Below are 6135 nucleotides of genomic sequence, written 5' to 3' on the forward strand. Positions count from 1 at the left end.
GACGGCATTAAACAACAAACAACATAGTATTTACTGAGTCTTACCAATTAAAAACACTACATATTATTTACTACCTCTGAAAACCCACTGGAGGGTCAGTTGTAAATCAGTTAAAACTTGATAGGATACATCCACAACATATAATTTTAAGGTACTTTTGTGATGTAATCCCTAGGCAATTGTGTAACTAATCCAAATGTCAAACCTTACTAGTTCAAACAATCTAGTAACTCCCAGATGAGAAGAAAAGAACCTTTCCTCATGTGATTCACAGCTTCAGAAACCCTCTACAGGGTCAGTTCTGGGTTGATTCTGATTTAGAGACAATATTGTTGATGTAGTTGTTGTGTAAAATAGTGTTTGAACTAACCCATACTTGATACCCTAGTGGATTTTAAAGATAGTTAATCCTTTTTCTCCAATGGAACAGCTGGTAGATTTGAAATGTGTGCCTTTTTAGGTTAGTACTGCAATTCCCTACTGTCACCAGGGCTCCCCTTAAAACCAATAAGACAACACATAATTTTACATTGAATTAAGTCTTCCTTAATTCCTTAAAGTAATATTCTTCAAATAATGTTTTATTTTTGTTATTTTATTTAAATGAATGATATTTATCTAGAAGTACTTTTATAGAGATATTTCACTCTGTAATAAATTTAATACAGTAAATATAACGATTGTGGTCATGAACAACTTAAGCATAGGTCAAGAGGTACTTGTGTAAAGAGAATAAAGAAATTCTGTACATTTTAAAATCAAGAGTGATGTGTGTCAGAGCTCTATTTTTCTTCCATGTCTATTCAATCTGTATGCTTAGAAAAACTTTCAAGAAACTTGACTGTATGAAGAAAAACGTGGCATCAGGATTGGATGAAGAATAATCAACAAAATGTGCTATGCACTTGAGATAACATTGCTTGCAAATTCAAGAAGACATGAAGCACTTAACTGCATAAGGTCAAAAACTGCAGCCTTCAATATGGGTTACACCTCAACATCAAGAAAACAAAAAAAATCCTTACCACTAGACCATCACAAAGCCACGAGGGCTTCCCTAAAAAGCAATAAGACAACATATAATTTTACATTGATTTAACTTTGTAATATTAACTACAATGGGCAGAGAAAAGATTGAAGTTGATCACTTCACTTTATTTAGATAAAAAAATCAACAATCATTGTAGCAACAGTCAAAAAAACAACACAAAAACAAACACAAACAAAAAAACCAAAACAAGGGCCCAGGAATGGCTGGGATATCAATTGGCATATTGTTCTCACTAATTTGTGTCAAGAAGTATAGAGGACAACCACCTGGCCAACTGATTGGAAGAGATCTATATTTGTTTCTATTCCAAAGAAAAGTGACCCGACAGAATGAGGAAATTATTGGATAATATCATTGATATCACATGCATGCAAGATTCTACTGAAGATTATTCAAAAACAACTGGATCAGTACATGAACAGAGAACTGCCAGACGTACAGGCTGGGTTTAGAAGAGGCGTGGTACTAGAGATATAGCTAATGTTGGATGGATATTCACTGAAAATAGAGAGTACCAGAGGAAAGTCTATCTGTGTTTCATTGACTATGGCAATTGACAATGAACTGTGGCCAACTCTGAGAAGAATGGGACTCTCAGAATATTTGATTGTGTTTATGTGAAATCTATACATGGACCAGGAGGCAGTCATCAGAACGAGCAAGGAAACACTGCATTGTTCAAAATTGGGAAGAGTATACGCCAAGAATGTTTCCCATCCCTATACCTTTTCAGTCTATATGCAGAACAGATTATCTAAGAAGCTGGACTGTATGAGGAGAAATATGGCATCAGGATTGCAGGTAAATTCTTCAACAATCTGTGTTATGCTTGAAGAAACTAAGGAGGACCCGAGGCACTTGCTGCAGAACGTCAAGGACTGCAGCCTTCAGTATGAATTGAAGTTCAATATCAAGAAAACAAAGATTCTCACCACTGGGCCAATTGGCAGCATCAGGATAGATGGTTAAGAGATTGACATTGTTAACAGCTTTAGTTTACTGAGCTCCACAATCAATACTCTTGGTACCAGCAGGCAGGAAATCAAAAGATGATTTGAATTTGGAAAGTATGCTGTCAGATACCTCTCCAAAGTACTGAAGAGCAACAATGTCAGTCTGAATACTAATGTGTGTCTGATTCTGGCCATAGTTTTTACAATTACTTGCTATGCATTGGAAAGCATAGAAGAAGAATTGATGCCTTTGAGCTGTGGTGTTGGAGATGAGTATTGAATATACCATGGACTGCTAGGAGAAAAAACAGATTTGTCCTAGAAAGGGTGAGACCAGGCTGCTTCTTGGAGACAAGAATTCTGAAGCTTTGTCTGACGTACTTAGTACATGTTACCAGGATGGAGCAGTTCTTGGAGAGGGACATCATGCTTGGGAGGATGGAGGGGCAGCACAAGAGAGAAAGACCCTTGATGAAATGGTTTGATCAGTGACTGGGGTAATGAGGATATGTGTGTTAGACACCATCAGATTGGTATAGATAGAGGAGGGTTTAGAAATTTTGTAAATAGGGTTGTTATGAGTCTCGGGTGACTCGACAGCACATGAACAAGTATGTGACATCAGGATTGGACAAAGGCTCATCAACAATCTGTACTATGTAGATAGATAGCACAACTTTGCTTGTTGAAAGTGAAAAAGACATGAAACATTTTCTGCAGAAGATCAAGGACCACAATCTTTGGTATAAATTACATCTCAAAATCAAGAAAATAAAGTTTCTTACTACAGGACCAGAAGTCAACATTATGATATATGGAGAAAGAACTGAATCTGTCAGTGATTCTATCTTGCTTAGATCAACAGTTAACATTCTTGGTACCAGTCAGGAGATCAGGAGATGTATTGCATTGGCAAGTCTGTTGTCAAAGGCTTCTGCAAAAATGCTGAAAAACGATGATATCAGTCAGTTTGAACACTGAGGTCTGACAGATTCAGGTTATATTCTTCTCAATCACCTACTCCATATCAGAAAGCTAGACAGGTATTTATTGCAGTGTGTTCCTTGGAGGCACAGATTTTGAATCTCCATCTCACATGCTTTAGGCATACTGCTAAGATTGACCAGTCCTTGGAGAAAGATATCTTACCTGGAAAGGTGGAGACCAGTGCAGGAAAGGAAGATCCTGGATGAGATGCTTTGAGACAGTAAATGGAGTAATGAGGATAGGTGTATCAGACAGTGAGATTGACTCAGGATAGAACAAAATACAGAGCTATTGCGGATAAGGTTGCTATGAATTGTAGTTGGCTTGATAGCAATGACAGTAAAAACAACAGCCTAACAAGAAATATAAAAGTAATATTTTAGATAGAGAAACAACATCAGATAGCAATTTTAATAAAGTTGCAGGAACCTATCATTCAAATTCCAACTAGAGTGGAAATTTCTTAAAATAAAACAATAACTAAAAAACAAACAAACAAAAGACACCTGATAAGAGGACTAAGAGAGAGGAGTTAAGCTGAGAATGAAAAGATTTTAAGAACACAAAGGGAAATGAAAAATACCGTTACAGTATTTCTGTAAGGAAAAGAAATCAAGATTATTTCAAGATACAATAGTCATTGTGACAGACCAGACCAATGAATAGAGGTAAAATTCTGGGTGATCACAAAGTTAAGTAATAAATCTATTTATTTTTGTGTGTGTTATCTTCTGAAATCTAAAAAGACCAGTAGTTATTTGTGGACCATAGATTCGGAACAGACCCATAGTTGACTCTTTGGCAGGTTTTCAAAGGTTATTAATCTCATGGGAGGAGATTGTCCTTTCTTCTCCCATGGATCAGCTCAAACCACGTGCATTCAGAATTGCAGGGCAGTTTCTTGCTACCAGGCCACTTAGTGCTCCAGGAAAATAAAAAAACCAAGAATTGAAAGAAAAAGTAAATCAGTATCCAAAAATAATTTAATACAGACAGTAAACATCCTACACACACATAATATATCAAGACAACAATGAATGTACATATATTTTTAATCATAATGGATATAAAGAGATTAAATTTTCAAATCAAGACAGAGTATTAGGAAAAAAATATGAAAGCATAGTTCAAATCCAAGAGTATGGATTACACAGATACAGTACCCTAATGATACTCTGCAACAAATAACCAAGAAACCAAGTGAAAAAAAACCCTATAATATCATGGATATAGTTGCAAACATATTTATGTAATGATATAGTATCAAAACTGTGTAATGATGTGCGATATGATAAACCAACATTGTTGTTAGATGTCTTTGAACTGACAATGGCTTATAACATGCTATTAACAGTGACTCTGAATGCTGCCTCTCTAGCACCATTCTCAACATCTCAGCTACACCTGAGCCCTCGGTTGCCATTACTGTGTCATTCCATCTTGTTGAGAGTCTTTGCTTCCTTTGTTGACCTCCACCTTTCCAAGCATGATGTCTTTTTTCAAAGTTTGGCCCCTTCTTACAAGATACTCAATGTATGTCAGATTAAGTTTCACTGTCTTTGTTTGCAAGAAGCACCCTGGTTGCACATTCTCCACAACCTATTAGTCTATCCTTTTGGCAGCCCATGAGACATTAGTACTCTTCTCCATAACTAAAACTCAAAGTTGTTGAATCTTCTTTACTCATTTTTATTCATCGTGCTACTTTCAAATAGTAAGAAATTTAAAAAGTCATGGTTTTTAATAGGTGAACTTTAGTCTTTAAACTATTATCATTACTCTTCAGCACTTTGGAGATGTATCTGAAAGCAGATTCTCCCAATGTAAAGTTTCTTTTTTTTTTTGTTTTGGGCAAATGTTGGGATTGCAATGTTTTTTATTAACATTTTCCTCTCACATGGTTTACATCAATGTATAATAACCTACATAAGTTGAAACAGAACATAGACAAAAAGTATAGCCTTACCAACTTATTAAAGTCAAATAGCAATGAAGGTTCCCATCCGATTAGCAAATACTCTGATCAACCTTCAGACACTTCCCAGCAGGGACAGGCCCATCTAGATTCTGCTGTCCACCTGCTGGGCTCCTGCTGGCTGAGCCTGCCACCAGGCGTGACCATAAGGCACCTGGGCTGTACAGCCCCTGTCTCAGGACAACCTACAGGGTAACTTCTTTGTGCAGCTTAGTCCAGGGCTGATTCCTGCCCATCCTCACACCAGAAGTAAAGTTTATAAATACAATGAGCCTTTTGCTTTGCTCTCACAATGCCTAAGCAAATTTGGGAGCTCCACTCACTGGCTATCATGCGGGGTTTTGGGAGGTGAGAAGCACCCATTTCTGGCTACAGCCAGTTCCAGCTGGGCCTCCAGTCTGCTCCTGATAGTTGCTTGGGAAGGAAGCATCAGCTTACATGTCACACATCAACTGAGTGGCAGACTGGTCACACGTTGGGACCTGTACACTCAGCATCCTTGGCACAGCTGTCAGGAAATCAATGAAATTTTACTGATTTCCTGACAGCTGTACCAAGGATGCTGATTGTGGATACAAGTAAGATGAAATAGTTGACAATTTCTATCTATTCACCATATATGTCCTGATGCCTATTAACCAAGTGATGAGAATTTTTATATGCCTTTTAACCCAGTGATGAGAATTTTTATGTGTAATCTGTATGTTGTTGTTGTTGTTACTGTTGTTGTGTGCTGTTGAGTCAGAACTGACCTCCAGTGAGTTTTCAGAAAGAGTTAATCGCACAGAGGGAGATTTCCCATCCTTCTGTGGAGCAGCTGGTGGATTCAAACCATATGCTTTCAGGATTGCAGCAGTTTCTTGCCCCTAGGCCACCAGTAATCTACACAGAAGGCTTAAGTTTCTTTATCTTCTGCAGCAAATATTTCAAGTCTTCTTTCCTTCAGCAAGTAAGGTTGTGTCATCTTCATAATTCAGGTTGTTAATAAATATTCCTCCAATCCTGAAGCAATATTCTTTTTTATAAAGTCCAGCTTCTCAAATTATTTTCCCAGTATACAGATTGAATTGCTATGAATAAAGGATACAGCCCTGACACACCTTTCTTAATTTTAAACGGTGCAGTGTATTCTTGTTCTGTTTGGACAAGTAGCTCTTGACCTAGGTATG

This window comes from Elephantulus edwardii, unplaced genomic scaffold (assembly GCF_000299155.1).
Source record: "Elephantulus edwardii isolate Elephantulus edwardi_28Jun2011 unplaced genomic scaffold, EleEdw1.0 scaffold00110, whole genome shotgun sequence".
Lineage (NCBI taxonomy): Eukaryota > Metazoa > Chordata > Mammalia > Macroscelidea > Macroscelididae > Elephantulus > Elephantulus edwardii.